This window comes from Silurus meridionalis, chromosome 3 (genome assembly GCF_014805685.1).
Source record: "Silurus meridionalis isolate SWU-2019-XX chromosome 3, ASM1480568v1, whole genome shotgun sequence".
NCBI classification, from domain to species: Eukaryota; Metazoa; Chordata; class Actinopteri; order Siluriformes; family Siluridae; genus Silurus; species Silurus meridionalis.
The window spans coordinates 29,416,788-29,430,614 of record NC_060886.1 but is presented as its reverse complement, the minus strand read 5'-3'; the positions used below and the strand labels follow the sequence as shown (position 1 = coordinate 29,430,614).

Genomic DNA, 13,827 nt, shown 5'->3' with positions numbered 1-13,827 from the left:
CCTTTTTTTTCGTCTCTGTTAACCAAATCAAGCTTTGGATGAACTACTTTTCATGTCTTCTGGAGTGCATTTGCTCCTGCATCTGTCTTACACTCAGATCCATTTACTTCCCTGGACAAAGAAATGGACATTGATTTCGGAAGTAGCTCCAGAACTTGCAGAGATCGAGTTTTACAATGCATCTTACAATGTGCTTATTTTGAATAAAAAATAAAAAATTATAATAATACAGTTAGCTTTCACAGCAGTGTAATGGATCTGGATTCTCTTTTGTCCGATTATAAGAGAATTGTGTTCGGTACAAAGAGATCCAAAAAGTCTGGGAGCGCTGATGAAAAATGCTTCTGTTGTGAGGGAAACTATATGATTTTTGAACATCGCATTCTACATTTGCTGTTTGAATAACCTCCACTCTTCTGGGAAGATGCATCCACCTGTAAAGTCAGGTACTGATGTACAGTAAGTGAGTCGAGGAGGATTAGCGGTCAGCGTTCACATCTGTCCCATTAGAGTGGAGGTCAGAGCTCTAAAGCGGATCTTCCACTCCAACCCATGAAAAGCAGATCTTCATGGATGTCATGCTGGAACAGGTTTGAGTCTCCTAGTTCAGGTGAAGAGGATATTTAATGGTAGCGCATACAAAGATACAATCATGTGCCTCTAACTTTGTGCTACAATTTGGAGAAAAACATGTATATTATATACAGTAATCGAAAAACCGTGATAAACGGACGCCACCCCAAAAATGCTATTTTATGTATACAGTACTGTATAAACCTTTTACTTAATTTTATTATTAATAATTATATTTGTATTAATAAATTTAATTATTTCAACCCAAAACTCCATAAAAACAATTCCCTATAAGTTTTTTGCTCTATCGTGATATCCCTGAGAGACCGGGAAAATCTAACTAATTAGTTAAGCGGCAAATGCAATTCCGTGATAAACCAGCGGGGGCGCGAGATTTGAACCGCGGTAAAGCGAGAGGTTTCCTGCATTGGGGATGCTCATATCCATAACTGGGGCGGATGCGATTCGATGCATAGCTGACGATACAATACCTTAAAGATAACATATGAAGCAGCTACGGATGTGACGCGATCGGATTTCGTTCGATTCAAAACGATGCAATGGAAAAAATATGACGCTCTGCAATTCAATATGGTGCAGATGGTTCACTTTTATATTTTTCATTCCAGACAGACAGCAAATCAACAATGTGCTGTCAAAGTGCCTTCTGACTTCTAACATATGGCCCTTTTCACAAACAGGCCTCTGTAGTGCAAAAAGAAAAATGCAAATAAAAGCAGATGTTTTTGTCCTATTTTGTCTCCATTTAGTTACAGCTCTACCTCTGCCATGTTAATCTGTATTCCAGTTGACTCAGGACACGCCTCGGCCTTGAATTCGAATAAATCCACAACTGTCTGACAGCTGTTTCAGTTGGAAAGCTGCTATGCCATTTCTTTTTTTTAATTCCTGACTTTCTGCCAAGCTTCTGATGCATTAAAGTCCTGTTAAGAGCACCGGCAGTGGCCAGGTTTCACACTCCATTCTCTTTGACATCTTAGTTTGCTCTGCTCTCCAAAACAACAGCTTGAAGACTCAGCCCTGCTTTTCTTTTCTAATAAGGACTGGTACAGAGGAGACTCAAGGCTGAAGAGACTCTTTGCTTCTGCGCTGCATATCGGTGACACGAAAACAGAAACGGGTCATTTGCCTGCAACGGAACCACACGTTTGTAAAATAAAATGCGGTGATCGTTCTCGCTCCACCCAGATGTTCGATTTGCATATACGGGTCGCACGGAGTTCACCGGCGCCCATTCATTCGACAAGGAGTTTTATTTGTATAGTGCTTTAACTCTGTCCCAAAATGTCCCAAAGCAGCTTTACAGAATTGTGAGTGAACATTTCAGCACCAGAAATTAGTCCCTATACTGTATGTAAGCCAGTGGCAGTGGAGACTACCTAAGACATAAAAAAAGCTTGAGAAGAATCAATCAAAAAGGAAACCCATCCTCGTTTGGGTGACACAAAGTCCATTTCAACCCTTCAGAATAATTTCATGAATCATGTGGAGCCATCTTCAGCTGCAGCGAATGATTTCCAAATGAAGAGAACTCCAGCCAGTGGTAGGACATCATGCTGAATCCAGGAAGAACAAAGGGATGTTACACGTTATTTTCATTGGAAAATCCTCTATTAGCATTAATAAAGAATGAGCTTTACACACTCTTGGCATCTGGATGGTTTTGTTTCTCCAAAAACCTCTTGCAAAACTTGCCAAAGGTGGTGTTCGCTATTTGGAGATGTGTTTCTTGCGATCCAGTTTATCCCAAAATGGTTCAATAGGATTTAGGTGCAGTGACTGGGTGGACTGTTTCATGTTTCCATGATAGATAACAATCCAGACGACTGTTTGCTTTAATAATAACGCTTACAGAGCTTGGACATACGCAGTCCAGACGAAATTGCATTGTGTTGAAGCATGGAATGGTTGCCATGTTGGTTTCTTTCACCCCATTGGAATAATTCTCCAATCTTCCCAGCACCAAAACAACCCCAAACCATTAAGCTTCCACCTCCATGTTTAAATGTGGGGGCGAGGCAGTCTGATCACATCACCTCTCCTTTTTCAATCTTAAACAATTTATTCTGTTAAAGCCAAAAAAATGTCCAATTTGAACTCCACAGAACTTTCTTTCAGTCCAATTCTTGTGTTTTTCTTTTAATTTTTTTACCCATTCTACATATATGTGGTTGTTTATAATAACAAAATGACTCAATGACTTTTATCCTCCTTCCCTTCTTGTCCTTTGACAGTCCAACAATGCCTGTATGAGCTTCAAAACATCTGCAACTTGATATTTATACTGTATTTAATAACCCCCTGTTTTCACACTGCCATTCTCTTGGGGAATAGCCTTCATCTGTTCGCAGTTATTACATACTCCACAGCACGTGAGTGTGTATCGACAAGAACAGACATTACACTGACTAGAACTTCCATTTCTACCCCGGGGAACATAGTGTTGTGTTCAGGGTTTTCTCAGTTTGTTCACAATGGACGTTAAACTGGACTCAAGAGTTCACCTTTTATAATAATCGCAAATGATTACTGCAGATAATGTGGTAAATATATATGCTAGTTCCTAGCAGAATTACACAATGCACAAAGCCAGCTGCATGAAGATCCACATTCATAGGTTGGAGTAAAACATCTCCTGCTATAGATCTATAAAAACCTATTGAACACCTACATCAGCACCTGACTTTACTACACCCTTGTGTTAGTTCCTGTTTACCAATAAGCAGGTACAATATTATACTGCGATTATTCACAATTGTATAGTTGATCACTGGAAGATCTACTGAATCAGTCACTTTGATGATATATAGATTTAATATATTTTTAAAACATTTTACCATATCGCTTCTTTACGTTAACAGGCTGCCACTGAGAAAAATTGCTAAACTTGTCTAAATAAATGATCTTCCTATCGCATTTTTGTTAGCAGCACACAATCACAACTGGTCAGTAAATGAAGAAGGGAACGGAAGAGATCTTGGCGTCTGGAAGATAGCATGAAGGTGAATACGTTTTGACTGCTTTTTATTTTTAGCTAGGAATTTGCAACTTGCCGGTATATCTCTTATTACCATAAATATTTTATAGCATTTAATGAATTTAAAAATAAAAAAAATAAAAATGACTTCAATTGAGCAACAATGGCTTCACATCTACAGCCACTGCTACCAGGTTTCTTGAGAGTTCTTTGTTTGATGAAGGGTCTCAAAAGGCCTCAGGTTTGAACTTTTGAGCGCTGTGAGATGCTCGATTGATTTTAAGACGACTCTGGATTGACTATTCTCATAATAACCTCTCATTTATGCTCAAAAAACACTTTACCTGGGTTTTTATGTATATTATCTTGTCGACTGCCATTTTTTATTTATTTTTTCGAACAATAAACACGAGCTTGATTTAGCAAATTGCTAAGGATTTTCTAAATTGCACCGGGTTAGTCAAATACTAAGCGCCTATATAATTCCGTATCTGCACGCCACAATTAAGTACACACATGGACATTCGTTAAAAAGAAAAAAAAGAAAAAAGTCCTTCATAAAAGAGCTCAGGGACTTTGTTTTGTTTTTATTGAGAAAAACAGCTATTTTTCTGAAGACTTACTGATTTTGCACAATGAACACGTTGAACAATTGTACTAATGATGATGAGTTTTCTATTGGACTTGACAGCTCATTAAAAAAGTGTTAGAGAAGAAAAAAGTTGGAGAGGATTTTTTTTTTCTTAATCGCTATTTTTTAATTTTTTTTATTACCAGCAGAATCTTGAGATCCATTTTGAATATTTCCCGACAAATAGTGGTGAGCCATTAGGGTCAGCAAGGCCTTTTCTATTGGCCTAAACACTATATCATTTTTTCTTTTTCTTTTTTTTATGATTATGTATGGTTAAAATCTCCACCAGTGCACTCCAAAATCCAGTGGACCATCTTCCCAGGAGAATGGAGGTTATTATAAGAGCAAATAAGGGATCATTGTGGAATGTGATGTTCCACAAAGCACATACTCATCTTACAGTGTGTGTTCAGGTGCCTCCAACCTTTTGTCCATATAGTATATACACAATATCAAAGGTTTCTCAAAATAGAAGTTAAAGCAGAATTGGATTTCAGTCTTTCGTGGGTTGTGCACAGCATGAATTGAGAAAGAAGAAGTGTAAAACGATTCCTCTATTCATGCACTGTGTGTCACTTAAAGCCAAGGACAATGTTAAAGAATGTATATGATGTGCAGACGGTGGATGAAAGCTAAATATGGCTGCAGCTAAAATTCTTCCTCGGTATTATACACAAGATTTCTTCAACAACGTCTACTTCTTCTGCTCCATTAAAACAGATTGTGTAGACCAAAGCATAGATCCTATATATAGTACATGGAACATAGACACTAACCAGTACTCCTTTTCAATATTCAGGCGAAGGAGATGAGATGATCAGCCTGAGACTCACTCAATATTTCAAGCGATACTTGCTCAGGACAGATTCTTAGTTTAAAGTTTGTCAGGAATCTTCCCTTCTAATAAGATGAAACTCCTTCCATTTCTGGAATTGTAATGGTAATGATGGATGGCTCATTTAAAAAAATGTCCACTGTCATTCAATCAGCTTAAAATAAGTATTTTATAGTGTGACCATTGAGCTACAGGAAGATTGAATGCATCTAAAGAGCCTGTCACCAAGTCTTTTATTCTCTCTCTGCTCCAAACTAGGTCAAAACTTATTGGAGATTTATTCTAGGTGACAGGAACCTACATGGCAACCATTCCGTACTTCAACGCCATGCGATTCTTTCTTTACTGCGGCTCATTGGAGCCGACTTTATCATTCAACGAGACAATAAGCCGAAGCGTAGAGTTATCGTAGCGCTAGCGCTGGAGTGTTATCTCTCATGGAACGGCCTGCCCAGTCACTGCACCCAAATCCCATTAAACTGCTCTGAGATGAACTGGATCACAAGAGAGGAACCTCCAACTAACGAAGAAGACATTTGGCAAGTTTTCCAAGAGGCGTGGCAAAACATTCCAACTGAAAGTTTCGAGAAACGAACTGTCTTGATGCCGAGAACATCTGTGTAAATATGTTTTTCATGCTAAGGGACTTTTCAGTGAAACTAAAGTATAACATCTGCACATTTCTATATTTTCCTTGGTCAAAGTAAATCTTCAGACCAATAAATTGCATAGACTGTTGCATATAAACAAAAGAAGGTCTCTCAAAAACTATAGACTAGGTGTTTTCAAACTCTTTTCCAAGCACCATATGTGTAACCTTTAGGGGTTTATGAGGTTTTGTCCAAAGAATTAAGTATTTTAAAGTAGTTTTCTTGGGACTCGACCTACAAAAGTGTGGCCAATACTTTATTTCAAATATTGTCCTTATTAAACATGAAGCTTTACCCATGTTTTTGTTAAATTGGCAACCTGCTGTCCTGAGCCCTGTACACATTCACACGTGGCGAGCAGAATATATGCAATAACTGACCACTAGAGGCAGTGTTGCTAAGGTGCTTCTATTTTCTGTCCTCTCCCATTTTACCTCAATCTTTCTCAGTCTTTGTACAATTTATAATTACTTTTTTAATTCAAAGATTTCTTTTAAGGTATAAAACATTTTTATTTCCATTTTGAATTATTATTTTTTCGTTATCTCGCTCCCATATTTTCCATCTTTTGGAAAATGTGAATTTTCTTCCTAAGATCCATCTTTAGCCCTTATAGACATTTTGAGGTGAAGTTTTTACTAAACTGAATTAATCAAGTCAAGGTCTGTTGCTGTATATACTGTAAAGTACAGTACGTCGTTCATACATGCAATTTATAAATAATTGGGATACTGGGATCCACATCACAGCACATATAAACCTAAGACAATGTTAAACAAGTACGCTAGACCTTTTTGCATGTGCAGTATTCTGGAGTGAAATCATCCAGACTATTATGACTGTCTTTCCAAAAACACCACAACGTTAGTTCTCGAAAAATTCACCCATGAGCTAGCCCATAGGCGAACATCGCATGCTTCTTAACTTGTAAGATACTTCTTAAATCAGGAAATCAGGAGCAAGCAGCGAGAGTGACCCTGTAGCAGCATGTGGTGAGAAGACCTGCTAGTTTCTTTAGTTGCTTATCAAACTGCTGAGTCAATGCTAACAGCAGAACAGATTGGAAATTACATTTTCCCCATTTCTCCTTCAGCTTCTGAGTCCCTATGATAGCCTATATGGACAAAACTTTGGTTCATATCAGTCCTTCTTTGCTGTTCTAATAGCTTTCATGCTATTAATTTCATGCTACCACATCCACGAAACAATGCATTTGCATCCAGGGTTCTTCCTCAATTCAATTTGACCACAAAGTTGGATGCTCTTTTCTTTTCCTCATTTACACACTCAGGCTTCGTCTACACTTATCCGTATAAATGTTAAAATCGACAGGAAAAATGCTTTGCATCCACTCTTTCGTTTTCTATCGCTTGTCGAAAGTCGGTTACGTCTGAATATGCTCAAGAAAACGCAAGGCTCTTGGACCCGACGTCATTTCCAAATGCCGTCGATTTACTTTTCCGGCTCTTTGAAACATTGTGGCAAAAACCGCGACGCAAAAACAGCATTTTTTCGAATGTATTCAGTTTGGAGAGCGTTGTCAAAAAGCTACGCTTTCGTTTGTTGAAAATGCTGTTTCGGTGTGGATGGAAGGCCAAAACAAGGTAGAAAAATATGCGTTTTTGAGTGTAAAATATTTTAGTGTGAACATTGCTTTAGTTCTCACTTAGATCTCAACAAGTCTAGCAGACATTTCAGCATTAATGACAGGTCATCATTTGAAAAGTAATCCCAGGAAAAAAATAGCTGTTTTGGAGATCTATCCCAATAAGCAACTCATTAAAAGCGCAACATTTGTGATCTTTACAGATCCAACACCAGCGTCTCCATGCCAGAGCCTATAAACACTCAGAGGTCCAATATCCAAACATTGAGGTTAGGAGGCTTCAGGTGCTCTCACATTCATGCCTCAATTCTTTTCATTCATCTTGTATTGTACGAGGCGTTTTTTCGTGTTTGCTTGTTTAAAATCTACTGGGGAAAACAGTCATCGTATTGTTTACCAAACCGTAATTTAAGTCCAACTGAGTGTGTTTCAAGTTCGAACCATTATTAACTGGCTCTGTGCCACATCTTAAAACATAACATTTAGACCTGCAGCAGTCTGAAAATATACTTCATCAAGAGAAGAATCCTGGTTCGAAATCCCTCCTGGCAAAAAAACATTAATGCTATTCTGCAAAGAGATGATCAGATGGTTCAGTGCAGTCTTACGTTTGGCTGGGATCCTGTGCATCTTTTGGGGTCCAGAATGCCCATGACCATCCATGATTTCATATGTCAGATTCATGATAACGCATTTTCCGGCAAATATTTGAAACGTTTACTGTAATGGTGCTTTTTCCTTGTCACTTGTTCTTTAGAGTACAGCGGAATTCTTTCTTTTTATATCCCAGCATTGTTAGGAAACAGGGGTTCACAGGGCAGGGTCGGCCATGATACAGCCCCTTTGAAACACAGAAGGTTAAGGGCCTTGCTCAAGGGCCCAATAGTGGTAGCTCGGTGATACTGAGGCTTGAACCCCTGACCTTCCAATCAGTAAGCCAGAGCCATAACTACAGATCTTCCCATAAGGATGTTCATCCAAACCGTCCTGTCTTACATATTATATATTGTAGCAGACAGAATTCCTTTGGGCTTTCAAGAATGTCAGAGAAGCCCAGTGGGTTTTGAGGAGCTTAAAATAAATTTATGTTTTAATTAACTTGCTTCTATTATTCCTGTGATTAGTCCAATAATAGTCTTGTCTGATTCTCAATTTTTGCTAAGATTAGAAAAGAGAGTAAGCACAAGAATTTAAATCTTGAAATGACTTAACTGTAATTAATCATTTGCACACTTTTTTGGGGATCGTTCTTTAGATCATTGATGCTGAAAGGATCTTAGATTTAACTTACAGACCTTCGTACCCAGAGGGATTTTATGGAGCTGGTTTTGTGCAGAGGGGCTTTTCCATGCTAGAGCAGGTTTGGCTCTTGTACTTGTGTAAAGTGAAAGGAAAATGCCATGCTAGCGCATCCAAATACGTCCTAAACGATTGGGTTCCTCCAACTTTTTCCTAACAGTTTGGAAAACATGCACATGTCTGGAAACATCAGGTGTCCCAATACTTTGTGAATATAGTGATGCTATTCAACTAAAAATCTGCATTCTTGTCTTAATGTGGTCTTCAAATGTAAGTCTGTTGTTTTTTCAGCTTCCTATTTCTCTGCTTTCAACCCATCTCAAGCTCTTGCGTTAGTGTTGTAACTGCTGTTCCTCAAAATTGCGACGCGCACAATGTCAGGAGGGTGATTTTATTGTATGCCCTGGAAGGAGCGCTTATTGATTTAGTTGTCAACTGTTTTTAGGACAATGTCTCAAAAAAGAAACTTTAATGACGTGTCCCTGGAAAGCATGACTAACTTGGTGAGTTGCTAAAGATGCAGAAATGTATCATCTCCCAAAATGGACTCAACGGTTGACGTAGCTTCAGTAGTTTGTACCCATCACTCCCTCGCACTCGAGTACTGACATCTGCAGCTCGTTTTTAAAGCTTTAAAAAGCACTTTCCGGCATTCAGACTTTGCACGGCAACACGCCCTCCTTGTGCTATTGTGTTTAAAAAAGATTGTTTTTAAGGTATATACCATGAAATCTTGGCAACCGGCAAAAGAAGAGACTTTCAGTCATCCATGTTTATCCAGTTGTTTCTCAATGGTATTGGGTTAGCTCCTTGTTTCGCTAGCTAACATTCTGTAAATGTTCTCTTTACGTTGCTACATAAAAACAAACAAACATCTACTTGAAAACCACTGAGAAACATGGATCACTGAAACTTTGATAGTATATATCTGGGAAACAGACACTTCAGTGCTTCATTCATCCATGTTCATCCGTTGGTTATTGTTTTAACCTAAAGAAAACATATACAGAATGTTAGCTGAGCACTCGCGCTCGCTGCTTTGGGTATTGTTGTGCATTTTAATAAAAATGACCAAACCGTTCGCATATCATCATATCGCATATTCTTGTGCCAAAATGCTCCACTAGGGGTCAGAACTGTGGAGACCGCAAGTACAAGATGACAAATTGGACTATTCGGAATTACCGGCAACAGCAAATTCACCGACTGCAACAGCAAAATGAAGAGGTCACGTTTATGCTAGCGGAGATAAGACACCGGCCAACTACTCAGGCAATTGCCAATTCAGGCGAGGTAAATGAACGCCTTGTTTGTTGGACACAATTACAAAATCTTTGCCAATGTTTGAGGATTTCTCCTGAAATGTTCTTAGTCTGTCACCCATAATACATCCAATTGCACCACAAACATGGAAAGAAAAGCAGTCTCAAGAGGAATTACTTGGAATTAGCCAAAAAGGCAGAATGAGCCTGGCAGCAGTGAATGCAGCGGGTAAGGATGGAATCAACTGTAATCACTGTATTTTAATGGGGTTTCCAACGAGCTCATGCATTTAAAGTAAATAGCTTCTGAGAGTGTACACGATGGTGTCAAAACGTTCTAAGTTTACACGCTATTACCTTAAAAACAGTCCGCTTGCACAGCAATACGGCGCCTACAGAGTTCCTACCACTGAAAACTGAAGTCATGTCAAACTTCTCTGTAGCAAATCTGCCCAGATTCACGTTTGCTCTTAGTTCTAAATCGTGGTCAATGATGAAAACGCAGACGTGGTAACGCACGTGGTCAGAATAGCACCACTTAGCACCATTAGTCTCGAAACGTTTTGATAACACGTCGGAGTCCAACGTAGGGCTCTACTGCAGGGCCCTTGAGCATTAACACTCATCTGCTCAGTTGTAAGTCGCAAATGCCATAAATGTGAATGTCAACATACACACAAAGGACACAACGCACATGACACACACATAACTTGCCAGCGTCAAGAGACGAGCTTTGATACGAACCACTGTTGGTTGTATTGCATTACAATGTTTGGAAATTTGTTTGTATTTGTTGTAAAAAACCATAGACAGCTACCAGACTAGAAATCCTACCAGTACCTAAAGGACCCTAAGTGTTTATTGGGAAGTGGTAGCTGAGCGGCTACTGATCAGAAGGTCAGGGGGCTCTCAAGCCCCACTCTTGGACCCTTGAGCAAAGAGAGGGTCCTTATCCCTCTGTTCTCCAGGGGCACTGTATCATGAAACCAGCTAAAATTGCTTGGATATGCAGAGAAAGAATTTGACTGTACTGCAATGCACCTGTGCAAAGTAAAAGAAAAAATCCCCCTCTTTTATATATTGGATGACACAACACAGACACTTTTAGGGGTCTATTGATTTTCTAAGAGATGTTGTCTGACCTTTCTCCTAGGCACTATGCTACTACATTCCAAACATCAGTGGCCCTTTTCCAAAATCCACTTCATTACTTATCCTAATGGTATTACCGCTGACTCATCTCACTGGTATAGAAATCGAAACGACTGCATTATAGAGAACAGGAACGGCTATCATTTAACCTATTTCTATTGCTACCTGGGTTTTCAACCACACCTGTGCTCACAGAATCTGGTCTTTGCAGAGGATGAGTGGTTCTGACACTCTGCGGAGGCATGGGAATGTGCTCATTTCCAGCCGGAGAGTACTTTGCTTTTTACCTTTCTTGGTGCATGTTGGTAGTAAAGTAGTATTTGACTGGATCTATTCTGACAGTATTTATTGCCAAACTGTGGACGAGTTTGGCAATAAAATATTGTTAGTGCAACAAAATATTTGCTCTCAGGCAAAGACGTTTCTTTGGGCTCTCACGTGAATTTGCTCTCATCTGCTTTGAGTGCACACACTCCAATTTACCCTTTTCACAAACGGGACTTTTTTCCTCTCTAAGAGGATGCATACACTTATTCAGGGTGCTCATGAACCTTTCAAGCACATGCTCTTGGACTGTCAGAGCAAAACAGTTGAAAGTCAACACATTTCAAATAGGTAGCAGAGTTAGTATATATAATAGACACATTAATTAATGACCAGACTGCTAGGCATAGTGTCTTTTGTCTCTTTTCAAAATATCTGGTTATGAATGAAAATGAAGACGTCACCTCCGTTAAAGGCTTTTTGTAAAACTAAATATTTGTAATTGATCTATGATCATGTCAATTGTGTAAAAACAAAACCCATCCTCAAAACAAAAACATCCTTCTTCTTCTTTCAGCTGCTCCCATTAGGGGTCACCCACAGGGGATCATCCGTCTCCATACTATGCGTTTTTTTTTTATTAGCCACCTACATGTCTTGCCCCACATCCATAAACCTCCTCCTTGGCCTTCCTCTTTTCCTTCTTCCTGGCAGCTTCATCCTCAGCATTTTTCCACCAATGTATCCCATGTCCCTTCTCTGCACATGTCCAAACCATCTCAATTGCGCTTACATCACCTCATCCACAAAGCGTCCTACATGCGCAGTTTTGTTTCTAATCCTGTCCATCGTCGTCACTTCCAATAAAAATCTCAGCGTCTTCAGCTCTGCTACCTCCAGCTCCACCTCCTGTCTTTTACTCAATGCCACTGTCTCTAAACCATACAACATTTCAGGTCTCACCACAGTCCTATAAACTTTTCCTTTCACTCTCACAGATACTCTTCTATCACAAATCACTCCTGCTATCACTCTTCTCCACCCACTCCACCCTGCCTGCACTCTTTTCTTCACTTCTCTAACACACTCTCCATTACTCTGCACTGTTGGCCCCAGGTTTCAAACCTTCACCTTCTCCACCTCTTCTCTCTGCAACCGCACCCCTCCACTGCCCTTTCATTCCCCTTCTCTCCAGCGTGTACCTCCACCTCTCCAGGCTCTTCTCAACCTGCTCCCTACTCTCACCACATCTGGGCAGAGAGTATGGCCAGCATTTTCCTGTCAATACCGGTCTGCTGTATGCAGTGACTCCACACGACAACAGCTTTTGTGCCCAATTGTTGATGTATGCACACAACTCCCCTCATTGAGTTTTATCAGACAGCAAGGAGACTCTTGCTGAGTGAGGGGGAATCAGCCAGACTGTCCTAATGGCTGAGTCAGGGATGCTGTCATGGAGCAAAGTTTTAGTGAAAATAAAAAACACAGCAGTTCCTTGTCTCCTGCTGCGTAGTCGGTTGCAGTCTGGGGTAGCTCAGATTGTTGGTGAGGCTGCAGACATTAGGCAGCAAAATGGAAAGAATGGCCAGTTTAGCTTTTTTCAGGCTTCAATATAGCCTAGCATAAATACCAGGCAGGGTAACACACATGTTCACGCATTTGTTCACAGCTGGTGGAAATTTTGTGTAGTCTATTTAAGAAACACAAAAACACTGGCTGAAGCTTAGGGTCAAAACAAGGACCTTGAGGCTGTGAGCCACAAATCAAATTCACCTTACACGGGAATAATTGGAATGAGCACGTAATGGACCATGAGAAACTAATGAGCCTTCATAGTATCACAATTTAATCCAAAGTGAGTATGCATACTCCTTGTAAGCTTAGCATGTTCCAATGCAAGCAACAGTGCACATTTTTCTCTTTAGCACTTTTGCCATAGTTCTGTACATATTGTGTATAGTCTGGGTACACTTATATACTTGCCAGGTGGACTGCTAGAGCAGGAACTCTGAAAGAGTTTCAAGACAAGCTACTCTTCGGAGTCATTGTTTCCAAGTTGCCCACACTAGATGGGTTGCTGGCCTTGGTCCTGAATGCCAGTAATTGTCAGTCTACAGTCAGTGGTAGCATTATCTGAGAACTTCTCTCACCAAAAGTGCCAGAACTTACTTAGTTTGTTCTCCTAGTGAGTTTTATAATAACCCTCTTTCCTCAAAGTACAGAAGTTTCAGCTGTTTTTTCAGCTGAAATTGGCAACAAAATGTAAAAAAAAAAAATTCTGCTGAAAAATACTACACAATAAAGTACTGCTGCTGTACGCAGTTTCACAGATTTGGAGGATAACATAAATGTTAACAAGGTTCTTGGGGAATAATGGTGCATAAGAGTGTGTGTAAATTAACGCGGGCTGTATTTTTTAAATAAGAATAAGTCGCAGGTATTATCTTACAACAATTCCAACAAAAACAAATAGTTACTCAGATGTCTAGACACAGGCATTAAAATCCCTGTGGATTTGCTCTTTGTGTGGAAATTCAGCGCTGATTCACTTTAA

At 39.6% G+C, this 13,827-nt stretch overlaps 1 long non-coding RNA gene across 1 annotated transcript in view; it reads right to left on the bottom strand.

Annotated features, from left to right (window-relative positions):
* Positions 1–1,261: 1,261 nt before the first annotated feature.
* The window catches only part of LOC124382859, a 55,803-nt gene continuing 43,237 nt past the window's right edge, over positions 1,262–13,827 (bottom strand). Inside the window, exon 3 of the long non-coding RNA XR_006925129.1 lies at positions 1,262–2,150. This is a non-coding gene — a long non-coding RNA (uncharacterized LOC124382859). The remainder of the gene's footprint in view (positions 2,151–13,827) is intronic.